The 14839-nt window shown below is 38.8% G+C and overlaps 1 long non-coding RNA gene across 4 annotated transcripts in view; it reads right to left on the bottom strand.

Annotated features, from left to right (window-relative positions):
* The window catches only part of LOC138689289 (uncharacterized), a 350596-nt gene that overhangs the window by 320247 nt on the left and 15510 nt on the right, over positions 1-14839 (bottom strand). The window lies entirely within an intron of this gene.

Below are 14839 nucleotides of genomic sequence, written 5' to 3'. Positions count from 1 at the left end.
ATGCCTTGAAGCCTGCTCACCACATACTTACACAAAAGAATAACAATTCCATTAGTTTCTAATGCTCAACTGGTCAAAATTGACAAAGTTTTAGTCATACTAGGGCACTTTCAATTACAAAAGCTAAACAAAAACAGACTCCATGCACCACCAGAAAGCACTTGCAAGCATTTTCAGAACTGCAATTTAAATATGTGAATTTGACAAAAATGATGCCTTTAAATACCTAATCTTTTGGGAGCAAGAGTAAGATTCAGGATTTTACTCTAAGACACTGAACACGTATAAACAGAAGACAGGCACGGAAAGACAAAAAGAGCACAAAGTCCAGAATGTTTCAACATGCTACAGTTTTCAACCATTAATTTCCTAACAGGGGTTTGGTGTTTCCAGGGATTAAGGATCAAATAAGTTCTATAATGTTTAGCAGGAGCAGAGACAGGTCAGTCAAGAAACATGTAAATTACATTTCTGCCCTCTGTAGTCTCATTTTCAATGCTATAAGGAAACAGGCATGGCATTTTTTCCACATGTCTACCCATTAAACACAATCATCCTCCAATGTAAACTTACTAGGGAGAAAGGTGGCACCAAACTGACATCCTCAAGTGCTAAAATGTCTTATTTCTAATTCCCTACTGCAGCTCCAGGCTTGAAATCATTCCACAATATTTGTTATCATCTGCTGGATAATGGTATTCTTTCTCTACCATAATGATGAAAAGTATTTTGAGGATAACTTTTTGGAACATAGAAAATAACCCCACATCTGAATTGTAGCAACAGCTCTACAAGGAGTAGAGACTAAATTATTCTCTCTACCCGTCACAGCTGGCAGCTCCAACACATTATAACCTCCCTTGTGGAATACCTACCCGATTGCAAAGCAGAGAATTTTATACCCTGTAAAAAAAGCAGTGTAAGATAATTGTTTGACATCAAACCAGACGCATACCTCCTAGAAAGGCAATGCAACAGGTAGTTAATTTAAAAATCTTCCCCAATTAAGTGTTCTTACCTCAGGTGATTAGGTAACTGCTTGAGTAGTAAAGATGTCCAAGAGAGTAATCAAACAATTGGACTAACAAAGAGACAAATACTATCATCGTTTAATGGAAAGTTAATTTAAAACCAGCAGTTATTTCAGCAAAATCTGTAAAGAAATGGTGTATTGATATTATTAAATTAAAGGAAAATATTTGGCATTAAACATGCCCAAATTGTTCACGTTGCTTGTCACAATAACATTCTTGATAAGCAACCGAATAAATCTGAGTCAAGCTCAGTCTACTGCCTCTGAGGAACTAGAGGCTCATTACCAATATCATTATCTAAAACTAATTAGTAGTTGGTGATTGTAGCCTGCTGGCACTAGGAAGCTGATTAACATTCCTCAGAAACAAACGGGGCTAGGTTGGGGGAAGAGAGGGATATTTCCCTTTTGCTTCAGCCTCAAATAGCAGAAAGGGAATTAAATAATTAACTATTTATACCTGTGCACATTGCAGCTTAGTTTCTTTCACTAATCTATAAAACATAGTGATACTGGATGTGCTTGAGGCATTTTCATTGCTTCACATAAACTGAGTTCTGAATTTTTTGCCTGGTTGGATGACAGAAGTAGAAATCTTAAAGTGCAATTAAATATTTTATTACCATTGTTTAATTAAATAAATACTGGATTAACTTGTCAAAGCAGATTTCACTGGCATGTTAGAACAGCACTTTCATTTTTCTTCATGAATGTAATCTGTGCCTAAATACTGTGATGATTAGTATAATTACTTTAAATAGTACTGGGTGCATTTAGGGGAGCGGGATGGACCAATTACTAAGTATTCCATGCAAAACAGCTCCTTTCATTTCCCTAATAATTTTCTATGTAACTGTTTTCCTCCTTTTTTAACTGAGGCATGGGTTCATTTTAAAAGTCCTAAACTGAAGTTAAGGTCAAACTTAAGTTCCATATCAGAAGAAAGCCCTGCAGTGTGACATAGGTCTCAGTGTCTTGTTTAGTGGACACAGTAAGAGTCAGGTTTGCAAGTAAGCTCTCAAAAATTTAGATATCTGTGTTGGAAAATTTTCCTTTTGCTACTATCCAGCCACCTTGTAAAACGTGTTATTAAATAGTTTATGCCCAAAGTAAATCCCTACCATAGTAAAAGATCAGATGAGCAGGAAAAGGTGAAGTTTTACTCATTTCTCTGTTGGTTTCTATATGGTGAAAAATACATACCTGTGCACGTATATTAATATACACAGATACACATGGATAAAGCATGGAGAGAAAACAGATCTATCGACTCTCCTGCAAACAAAGCTGTTGGTGGGGGTTTTTTTAAATCCTTTTTTTGGTTAATATTCTGAAGCCCTAGATTTAATCACTGTGACACAGCTGGGAGGAGTCAATGCTCAACGGCACACTGCATCAACGCATTACTGACCTCCAGTGGATGCAGGTATTCAGCACTATCACCGAAATTCTTAAGGCTGCTGAGATTCTTCTTTAGTTTAAATATTTTCCTTTATTTGGAATAGGAAGATGTGAGATTACCCCTCCACTTTTATAAACCGACAGAAAACTACCATTCAAGTAGAAATATGCTACATTAGTATTAAAAAGTATACTTGTTTTTGACAAAAAATTTAAGCAAAAAATAACATGGTACAAATTAAAGGACAAGTAGTATGCTGTATCTAAATTTAAAGTCTGCATTTGTGCCATACCTCAAATACAACTACTAGAAATTTTGCTCAAAGTCATTTATTCATAACAAGATTAATTACAACTCTCACATAATGTGTGCAACACTCAAATCGTGCCTTGGTGCAATAAATACACAACTAGCACAAAATATTTGTACAAAGTAGTGAGCAGTACCAATAACACTAAACTGGACTATGTTTATTACAGTAGGACAAAATGAAAATGCTTAAGTTTCTTAAGCTTTGGATTTTAAAGCAGGTATTTATAAGGCTGTATGTATAATGCTCAGACTCAGAAGAAATGTTCACAACTCATATACAGCAACTGAAAAAAATGACATAGATCCTTCTGATTAGAGTAATAGTCTGTAACAAGATTGATACCTTTTAAATAAATACATGTCTGAATGTTACAGAATTTTACCATTGAAATTGGACTGTATGCATTCGATGATTCTAACCTAGGTTAGGAGGACATCATGTGGCAGAATAACACATGAACAGACCCTGTAACTTTCCCCCACAATAAAAACTCCATCTACAGCTGCTACCCCTTGCAGCCAAAAATATTAAATACTGTTGACGGACTCCGTGAATGTAGAAGCAATGTCCAATATTTGATATTAGGATAAGAGAGAGGATTATTGAGATGATCTGCAATTCTGTTACAAAGGTGTGGATGAACGACTGGACTCAGAGGAGGTTTCCTCAGTTACTAAGCCCCAAGGAGCCATTTTAAAATTTCAGAAGTACACAGTCCCATTTACAGCATTAAATTTTACCCTTCTATGCACTTTGATCAAACTGTCTTTGCCAGAACCCTACCAAAAGCAGTAATTTGTGCATCTGTGGCCTGAAAGCATCAATAAGCAACTCTAAGGAATACATGAAAGAGCCCCATCCTACCTCATGAGTAAAATTTCCTCTGAACGACTCCATGATTACTAGCGCATAAATCCAAAAAATATAGTGCTAGACAGGTATTTCTGGAACTATGTGGTTTATGTTGCATTTCTCTAAAAAATCCATAGTATTTCCCTTGTCAGAGGCCGGTAATGAATCCTTAGAATACCAGGTGAAAATGGAATCTACTTAAACCTTAATTTTAAAAAATAAAAATAAAGCAATTTGCTTTAGTTATAATGCTACTCATAAATTATGGAATCAATGCAGATTGTTATGGTATCAGTCCAGGAAATCAGGTAGAACTGAGAACAATTTAATAGCATGGCTATGGATGGACAAACCTCTGCATGTTTAGAATTTCATTTGAGATAAACACTGAAGAAAATGGAAGTTCTGAATCAGAAAAAAAGCTGGAAAACAGAAATTCTAAAGAGATTTTTCTCTTTCCTGTTTCTAGCCAGAAGACATCGGTTCAGGTCATGCTACTTCCTTTCACAAAATCATAGAATCATTCTTGAAGCATTTTTTTTTTCACTGAATTAGAAAAGCTATCATAGACACATTAACACTACTTTTCAATGCATTCTAAAATTAAATCCTCCCTATGGATGAGAAGAATTCCATAATGCTGACTTTAAACATACAACCGAGATGTCCTGAAATATTCCTGTTTACAAGGCTTCTGTAATCAGTCTCAGCCTGTAATACTCAGAAAAGCCAAGCATTTCTTCCCCTGCTATAGTGTTATTTAGCAACCCTGGATCTTCCACCCTATTCCTACATTCTTTACGGAACACATATTGACAAAATAATAGTTTGTGCATTCCATAACTCACCTCAGTGAGCAATCTTAGACATATCTTAAACAAAGCTTTAAACTAACCTCCCCAGAAGAGTTTTGACAGTCCAAGAAACTGCACGATCAAGTCTGCAAGCTGGGTAACTACCTTTCAAGCACAGGCTGACTAGCCGTGAAGGCTGGACAAAGAAATGGGGTTTCTCACCAGTGGGGTCGCAGAACAGCATTCTAGCAGGAGTAATCGGAAAGAAACAAACAGCTACACACCATATTTTCATGCGTATATCCTGCATTTTATTAACTGAAAAAAAGCTTACTCAGCAGTAGTGCTGTTAGAGGAGAGGAAGCTTATTATGAAGAGAGGCCTTCTCTGCTAGCAGTGAGCAAAGCTGAGGCCTTTGAAGTTCATGAATAGCATTTTTAAAACAATGTAAGATATCCCAGTACAGGTGAGGTGGGCGAAGAAGTAGTTTCAAGACTGAGACTGGGTTTTTTTAACAGGTTTTATGAGATGTGATGCCTGCTGCAGCAGAGAGGTGGATTCTATGATCCAAAGAGTCACTTCCAGTCTCACATTCCTATTCTGCAGCTAGAGATCAGGAAAGTATTGGGAAAGTAACAGCAGCAACTTACACCAAGACCATAGTTATTCACTGCCTTGGTTAGAATCAAACTTAAATACAAAATAAAAGAAACCTGCTTTTCAGGTTACCCTGCCAGAGAAAAGAGGAAAACTGCATGGTTAAAATCACACCATATAAAAAGGGTCATAGGGTCACCAAGTCTCCTAGTGGCTACATTAAGTAAAACTCATAACTGACTCAAAAAAAAAAACAAACCAAATTTGTCCTTACCTACTCTCATCAACCTGCTGTTGAGTAGTCAAGAGTATAAAGTTGTTCTTCTGTCATACTCACTTAATCTCTTCTACTTTAACTGATTTTGCTTTTTCCTTGGCAAATACATCAATAGACACAATATAAAAAAAGGAAAAAAATCAGTATCAATGTAAGCACATTGGTGTTGCAGAGGAGGCTTCTATTTGAGCAACAGATCCCTCCAGATCTATTCAAGAGAAGGCACAGAAGGATTACAGAGAATGTACCACTAGAGTGTTATTTTATCTCGGTGAATGCAGGAAGGGAAAAAGAGGTGTATTTACAAATTAACATATATTTTTAGAATCCTGAAGGAACACTTCCCAAGGTCTATTGTATTGGCTTTGTGTGGCAAGGTTTTGGTAGCAGGGGGGGTTACAGGGGTGGCTTCTGTAAGAAGTTCCTGGAAGCTTCCCATGTCCAAGAGAGCCAAAATCAGCTGGCTCTAAGACGGACCCATCGCTGGCCAAGGCCAAGCCAATCAGCGATAGTGGTAACACCTCTGTGATAACATTTTTAAGAAGGAAAAAAGTTGCTGGGATGGAAAACGGCAGCCGGAGAGAGGAGTGAGAACATGTAAGAGAAACAACCCTGCGGACACCAAGGTCAGTGCAGAAGGAGGGGAGGAGGTGCTCCAGGCGCCGGAGCAGAGATTCCCCTGCAGCCCGTGGGGAAGACCATGGGGAGGCAGGCTGTCCCCCTGCAGTCCATGGAGGTCCACGGTGGAGCAAATATCCACCTGCAGCCCGTGGAGGACCCCACACTGGAGCAGGTGGGTTCCCGAAGGAGGCTGTGACCCCGTGGGAAGCCCGGGATGGAGCAGGCTCCTGGCAGGACCTGTGGATCTGTGGAGAGGAGCCCACACTGGAGCAGGTTTTCTGGCAGGACTTGTGACCCCATGGGGGACCCACGCTGGAGCAGTGTGCTCCTGAAGGACTGCACACCGTGGAAAGGACCCATGCTGGAGCAGTTTGTGAAGAACTGCAGCCCGTGGGAAGGACCCACGTTGGAGAAGTTCGTGGAGGACTGTCTCCCGTGGGTGGAACCCCACGCTGGAGCAGGGGAAGAGCGTGAGGAGTCCTGCCCCTGAGGATGATGAAGCGGGAGAAAATAACGTGTGATGAACTGACCGTAAACCCCATTCCCCATCCCCCTGCGCCACTAGGGGGTTGGTAGAGAATCCGGGCATGAAGTTGTGCCCAGGAAGAAGGGAGGGGTGGAGGGAAGGTGTTCTGAGATTTGGGTTTATTTCTCATTACCCTGCTCTGGTTGATTTGTAATAAATTGAGTTAATTTTCCCCAAGCTGAGTCCGTTTTGCCCGTGACAGTAATTGGTGAGTGATCTCTCCCTGTCCTTATCTCAACCCACAAGCTCTTTGTTATATTTTCTCTCCCCTGTCCAGCTGAGGAGGAGGAGTGACAGAATGCCTTTGGTGGGCACCTGGCATCTAGCCAGGGTCAACCCACCACATCTATCTACCAAATAATCCCTGTGAGGGACAAAGAAATCTCTGCATGCCAGCAAGGGAGCTTACACAATGGGATTTCAGTCTCACCTGCTCTGATCAATCCTATCTGGTAAAGCCAGCAGGATAAAATGCAAAAAGTAGAAATGCAAATTTCTTCAGCCACAGTGCTCAGACAGCAAGGAAAAGGCTTCTATCAGCCAGAATCCAAAATAACCCAAGGTCAGATTTCCTGGAACTCAGCTGCAGAGGGCATGCACTTGAGCGTACAACCCTCTGCCATTCTCATATCTCCCGATTCTCTCCAGGCCACTGATTTACATCTCCCACCTGCTGGGTAATCATACGCTATCTATCAGTAAGATTTGTCCTCACTGTCACACGGATTGCTGTTTTTAATCTCTGGATTGTTGAAGTCCAAAATCTCAGGTGACTACCCTCTGATACAGTTCCAGCTGTAATCTGCAGTTTCTAGTTGCCTGAGACAGGAGTGTACAGTCTTGCTTGGCAGGTGTTTTGAAAGGATTTTCTATCTCATCTTGTTGCTTTTCAGCAGTCAGATGAAAAATTTCTTGAGCATCTGGGATGACACGTATTTGGGGTTTTACACTTAGTCACAAAAATATTTATCCAACAGATGGAAACATGATAAACTAGTCTCTAAAGTAAGCATGCTTTTTGAAAATCTCATGCCTGAGTCAACATCCATAGCTGGAAGTAGACTGTTAAAATTTCAAGTGTCATTGCACACAACTGAGAAAATGTCAGAATCAATCCTCCTTCTTCTTTATATAAAAAAATGTGTTTATAACCTAAGAAACATATGGGTAATCTGAGTAATTGAGAAAAATCTAGTACCTTAGAGGAGCTATTTATACACAGGATGAGTCAAAATTACGTTTGCTTTACATACTGTAATAAATTAATCCAATCTTTGCAAAAATCCTCAATAAGGCCTGATCTACAATTAAAAGTTTTTGCCATCCTAGACAGGTTGGCTAGAAGGATAACAAAAAAAATCACAACCCTACTCAGTACTTTTATGCAGCAATGCGCTCCATAAAGACATAACTGTATTTGAGAAAAGAAAATTGTTTTTGAGTTTATTTTATTAAGCTGCAGAGGCAAATAAGTTATCTGTTTAAGTTGTTTTTAAGCAAGTGGGGATTGCCAATATAAGCACAGAAAACTACAGTAGGAAACAAACTGAACACTGGACCTAAACTAAACAACAAATTTAACGTTGGTCATCTTTGATATTTGGTTCCAGATATGAACTATGCAGACAGAAATTTTATCTAACTACTAAGAGGTGGTACAGCTGTGTTTGTATCAGCAGGCGCAAATACTACCTCAATTTCCTTTACTACCATCACATATTGTGGCCTCAGAGTCACAGAGAACTGGAAAACCTTCTGGGCATGTAGACATATAAACTCTCTCCTAACAAAAAATTAGTCACCCTAACATTTTGATTGTAGGACTTAATCAGAAGCCACAGGAAAAAAAAGATGTGACATTTCATCCTGAAGAGCTTTTTGTCAACAGTTATTCATGGAGGTGAAGTTCAGGAAAAATTGCTTTCTACTTCCTCAGTGATAACATTTATGAATATCATAAATTAGATCATAAGAGTATCTTTAAAGCTTTTGTTCTACTTCACTGGAGTTTACACATTATCTGTACATAATATATTAACCAAATCAGTAAGTATAACCTGTATATATTACCAGAGCATACCTGTCTTTATTCTTCACACTTTTTTTTTTAATTTAAATATGTACTGCTGCCTTCTGGAATAGAAATTAATGAAAATTATCTTCTTAAGACTTCATAAACATGACCATGCACTTGGAAATCAATTATTTCTGTAACACCTAATTGTTGGTAAACTAACTTCCACTCTTGTGCAGGACCTTCAACTTGACAGATGTCAAATATCACCTTGAAGAAAAAAAAAAAAAGCAGCACAAAATATGTTGTCTTTTACTACTGAGAAAAAAAACAAAGTATTTTCTACATGAGTTCTTCAGTCATCAGAATATATTCTTTTGAGATTATAGGCTATGATCATTCTGTTAAGGTTAGGGCAAAACATTTCAGAGGTGAGTGAAATTAGGATTTTAAAGTGTACTAGGCTTATATGAAAAAGTTGATTTCCAAAAATATCAAGTCAGTTTCCTTAAGAACTCAAAATCCTCAACTTTAGTGATCTTGACTGTTTAGTACTTCTGAAAACTGCAAGGACATTTGTCTTAGACACACACACCCCACACACCCCCAATTAGTAATTACTTCCAAAAGTGGTTTTTTTACTTGTCCAAATACAGACAGTAGAACAATTAGCAAATGTTTCTGGTTTGCAACAACTTTACTTTGCCTTTACTTGTATACATCTGTCACATCTGTCGTAAGACTTCACTTATTCAGGATATAGCTAATGATGTGCTTTTGAGTAGCGTATACATCTGCACATGAACTAAGCATATTGTATCACGTGTGTCTAAATGCACGAGTGTATCTGAGAGTCATCTATTCAATCACATTCACACAAATTTCAATAAACAGAAATCTTTTGGGTCCAAATCTTTTCTTCTGGATCTCGTTTATTGATACTGCCTACTTTTCAGATCAAACAATTAAGCCCAGGTAACTTAAATTCTGAGGCAATTCCTATTTTTTAAATGTTTTCGTTTGCAGACTTAATAAGTTTTCTTTTTCTTAACATATAAATATACCTTTTGTGATGATTTCTGCTTTTACTTGTAATTGTTTAATTACAATTGGAATATACTTCCAATTGTATTTGAAGTTAAATAAGTTTCACAGAACTAAATAAACAGATCACAGCCCTCTGGAACTAGTGAAGTTATACTCAAGCACAAAGAATTTTTCCCCAGGAAAGTCTCTCTGAGTTCTACAGGGCTGCACAGTGGATAATTTTTGTAAAGGTGAGTACTTGTGGGGTCAGACCTCAGGACACAATGTTATACTTTCTTCTTCGCTGCTTTCTCAAAAAAGGTGCTTTTAACCTGCGTATTACACTTACTCATTGCCATAAATTGTCTCATTGCACAGAAATTTTTCTTCTTCTCCTCCATCTGTATGCAAAATTTTAAAGTAACCTGATTTCATCATCAGACACACTGAGGAGCTCTCAGAGGTGTCACACATATTTCAGCAGAACTAATTCACCATCTTTACAGTGCTGCTGATGGATGTTTCAGCCTTAAATGTGTATTGAGAGCCACCATTTCTCAAAAGGCTTCAGAAGAAACGTACTTTTAAGCTTCATTTCAATCAATAATAATGAACAAAGATGACATGGGCAAAAAATGTAGTGTAGTTATTTGTTCTCATAGGTATCAATTCAGCTGGCAGGAAAATTCCTGACCCTCTCCATTGCAGTTATCCTATGAAAAGTGGGAGGAGGGAAATGCCATTTTTGTATTTTACATTGACTTTTTTTTTTTAACCATAGTTACTTAGCTGCTGAATACATATGAACAGGCAGAAAGATCCAGAAAATCAGACCAGGAGTTGAAGAGAATACAAAGGCCTGCAGGGAATTAATTAATTCCTGCATATGCCATAGCCTTTTTTCAAAAAACAAGCCTGAGGGACCAAGTAGCACTTAATAATCAAGCAATGGTTAGAATTACTCAGGCCCTACATACAATTAAAAAGTAGATGTTCACAGTAAGATATCAAAGCTCAAATGCTCAGGGGTCAGAGACTTTTCAAATGTGTTGCACTAGACTATACTCTTCTTTCCCAAATGAGAGGCTGAGGATGGTCACAGAAACCTAGCAGAATTTAAAAACCTCTCCAACTCAAACAAATGAAACGCTGCTTACCAGATCATCTTAAAATCAGCAGTATGATGAAGGGACTTCCCAAGTCAGGGATTTCTGCTGAGTTCTGAAGAAGATATCGGTTCTCTTGGCCAACTCCCTCAATATGTTATGGCTCCTAACCCCATGATAGCTCTGCTGCCAGCCTTCCTAATCTGCAATCATGGGTTGCCAAAACCTGCTTTAGACTGTACTCTGGCAAAACTCCCACTGACCAGCAGACATGCTGACGTAGTGCTGAAGGAAGTACCACATGTGGACCACCAATATATAGTGGTTCAGAAAAGGGGAGAGAAAGTTTGAGTTTAAAGAATGCTTATTTTACACGTATTTTTTAAAATACAATTTTTTAGTTACGGATTGATTTCCTTTACATAAAGCCAATAATACTCATGTTTAAAGCTACATAAATGCTGCAGCTATAGTGCTAAGGTTTGTAAAAACTTTGGTAAGAAATTTCTATATGGCTCACTACCTCTGCTCACTTGATCAATTACTTATTTTTAGCAACATCTGTGTAAAAAATGAAATGGCCTCTGTCTTTTTGTTTTTACCTATGTTGTATGTACTACATTACCAGTTTCCATTGAGAACCATGCCAAACATAAGTACAATAAAGCATTGTGCGTTCAGTTATTTAAACAGAGTTTGACCGCTTAAGATGTAGGGTTCGATTCCATTGTGCTTTAGTATTCCATTATTAGGCTACCTCATGAAAATGAATGTATTCACTGCTCAGAGCAAGTCCTGCTTCATCTGAATAAGACTGCAGAATCAGCCTCCTCATATCATCTTTCCTCATGGGCTTCTGTGCTAGAGCTCCTGTAGACAACCGCAGTCTCAGAAGACAAGCCTTGGCAAGAAATCCATAATTCTACTATTTTCACAAATGTTTGAATTACATAACCTTCCTCTGTTCCATCATTATTACAGAACTATCATATTTCTCTGTATTCACGGCTGCAGTATTTTACAGTAACAACTCAGAAGAAAAAAGGTAGCAATAGTCTCACTGTATTGTCTGCAACTAATGCTGTAGAATTAAGTCTTGTACTGGATTTCATGCAAGGTCCTAAATCTACCAGTTTTCAGATTGTGGAGAATAAAAAATTTTAGATCAGGGAAAGTTCTTTTAGTTGTAGCTTTATAAAAAGGTAAATAGTGAAGGCTTTCAAACAGTAAAATCACATATATAGAAGATACATTTCTGTCCATGTACACTCCATTTTAATTTTGAAACAGAATGTCATCACTTAGCAGGTTAGTCCTTTGTTACTAAGTTAACAAGTAGCTTCCACTGTGGACACCCTTATTTTCTATCATGTTTCCCTCTCTCTCATCCTAGCACAGAGAATATGTACTGGCATAATTTTTTTCAGCATCAGTGAATATAGAGATAATTTGTTTTCAAAGGGGAGAAGGTACTAATTCCCTACAGTCTGGCTGAATGTTAGCTTTTCAAACCATCCAATCAATGGATGCATCTACATGAGTCTGTAAGTTCAGACCAGGAGTAACCTTTTGAAGTGAATCTCCTGTTCATTCCCTCTTACCTTTGTTTCACACAGCACAGATCAGAGACTACAACTAGATATCCCCCAAATGAAACAAAGCTGAAAGATGCACTCTGCAGAGCATCTAATGTGCTCCAACTATTAATGGACTTTCAGTTCGCCGGAGCAAACCGGAGCTAGTTCAAAGCAGATTCCCTCCTTTACCCCCACTCACATATAATGTGGATGTCAGGTTCTCAGCACCAACTATAGATCGGATCTTACTGCACAACACTAGTTGCTAATGTAGACACGGGCATTATTAGCTCAGGGCAGTGGGGAGGCTGGAGCACAGCAGGATATTTTGCACAGCAGGATATATTTCCTTCTTCCATCTCAGCTTTCCTCTTAATAAAATTTCCTTTCATGAAATTATTTTTAAAATAGATCTTTTTGTTTGCATAGGAGGAATTGGTGCAAGTTAGATTCATGTACGTCAGGAGGTTCAAGATGGAAACTCCAAGTTCTAGCAATCACAACCTGGTATGTTACAGGCACGTACATGCATGTTATCTGCATGTACAAAGATGAATATACTGAATGTGTGGTTTACATAGTTCTTTTTATCATGTTTAGAATCTGCTATCATGCTTATACTGTGACTCCAACACATTTTACCTGAAGTTTAAAAACCTATGTACTCATTTCAGACTATTTTTGTGGCAAACAGCTTCATGTCTCCATTGAAGCACCACAAAAAAATGCAGGTTTAGAAATCACAGCTAAATCAGTGAGAAAGAACTAAGAAATCTGATAGATTAATAAAATGCACTTATTTAGTCTGGATATGAACTTACGATTGAAATGAGGTTTGCCGCTTTTAAAGCAATGTATGCTATTTCCACATGTTCTGTGTCCTCTGCTACACGGTCTGCCTTCTTTGTGCACTCAGTCAACTGATATGTGATGACCACAAACTGTCACGTGGGCTAACCTGAGCAATAGTGTGCTATCACTGCCACCAGTACACTCCAAGTCCCCACTTGGCCCCATCAGCCTGTGTTTCCCTCCGCTCAACAAAACTAACAATGTCTGTCACAGTACAAACACCTGTGTCTATGCTACTTCCAGGAGGGCAAGACTCAGAGGGCTTCAGCATCTCCCTTCCGATCTCCCACATACTTGGCACAGCTGACAGCACCACTAAAACACTAAGTATAGTGCAGACCTACAGCTTTTCTTCATCTCCTCAACTGTACTTGCCAGATTGCCTCAGTTACTAAATATGGCAAGTGAGATTGAAGAGGTGAGAAAAGCAGTGGTGCTGTGTACGGAAACGCAAATAATAGCAGTGCTATGACAGCAAAGCAGAAAAAAAGGGTTTAAACCCTACCTCCACCTGAAGCCCCATTCCATGGGATCACCCACAGCATGCAATCATTCCTATTTTTAAATGCTATATTTTCTAACATGAGTCAGTTACCAATCTATTTCTGATCTGAACAGGAAGGACAGCGGAACAACTTTAATCACCGCTGAACCAAAATTAGAACAAAAAATGGATCAGTTCAGTTCCTTTATTTATACTAACCAACTGTAGGTGTACCTATATGAGCCAGTCGGAATAAAGAAAGAGTATCCATAAGCTCCTTCTGTAGATACTGAGGATCAGAAGCTGGTTTAAAGTGTAATTCAAAACACAGAACTGGGTATTGGAAGAGGCCTGTTCTGTCCAAAGCTTTTACTTATAAAACTGGCTAAGTCATTCAGCCAGCTAAATTAAGTAATCATCTAAGGGGTGGTGACAGTAGCATGCCTAAGCAATGCCTGTAAGATTCGCTTCCTCGTCACCTTGGTTTCATTACGGTGTTTGTGTGGATCCAAGCACATTGAGGCCCTGACAGAGATGGGAGCTTCTAAACACCAGTATAGAACAGGGCAGCAAGTTGAACGTGAGTCAGCAATGCACTTCTGCAGTGATGAAGGCAAACCACATACCCAACTGCATTAGCACAAGCATAGCTACCATATTGGGGGAAGCTATTATTCCCCTTTGCTCAGCACTTGTGAGGCCACATCCAGAATACCCTTTACTGGAATACTGTGTCCAGGTTTGGCACTCGGTATAGGAGAGAGAAAGACAAACTGGAAGGAGTCCAGAGGCAGCCTCCGCCAATGGCTAGGGGACCGCAGCACATTACATGAGCTGAGACTAAGAGAACTGGGTTTGTTTAGCAAGCAAAAAAAAAAGGCTGCGAGGAACCTCAATGCGGTTTTCTACCACCTAGAGAACAGTTACAGAGAAGACAAAAGCAGACTTTTTCCAAGGTGCGCAGGGAAAGAACAAAAGGCAATTCTGACTGTGCACAAGGAAAAAAATCTTCACCATGAGAGTGGCTAAGCACTGCAGCAAGGCCCTGGAAAGGCTGCACAAACTCCATCTGTAGAGATTTTCAAAACTAAACAGGACAAGGCCCTGAGCATCTGCGATTAACCATGCCTTGGGCAGGACTGTGAACTAGATGACCTCCACACATCCTTTCTGACCTTAATTCTACAATTCTAAAACTAAGACTCCCACATCACATGTAGGAATATACATGTTAAAAGCATGACATGAACTGGTTAAAAATCAATATAAAATAGCTTTAAAAAAAAGGTCATGCCAATGTGGGACATAAGAAGCCTTTTTCTCCATGGCAGAACAGTAATATTCTAGCTATAAAAATGACACTGA

The sequence above is a fragment of the Haliaeetus albicilla genome, chromosome 16, assembly GCF_947461875.1.
Source record: "Haliaeetus albicilla chromosome 16, bHalAlb1.1, whole genome shotgun sequence".
In the NCBI taxonomy this organism is placed as follows: domain Eukaryota; kingdom Metazoa; phylum Chordata; class Aves; order Accipitriformes; family Accipitridae; genus Haliaeetus; species Haliaeetus albicilla.
The sequence above is the reverse complement of the archived record's forward strand: the minus strand, read 5'-3'. Positions and strand labels throughout refer to the sequence as shown.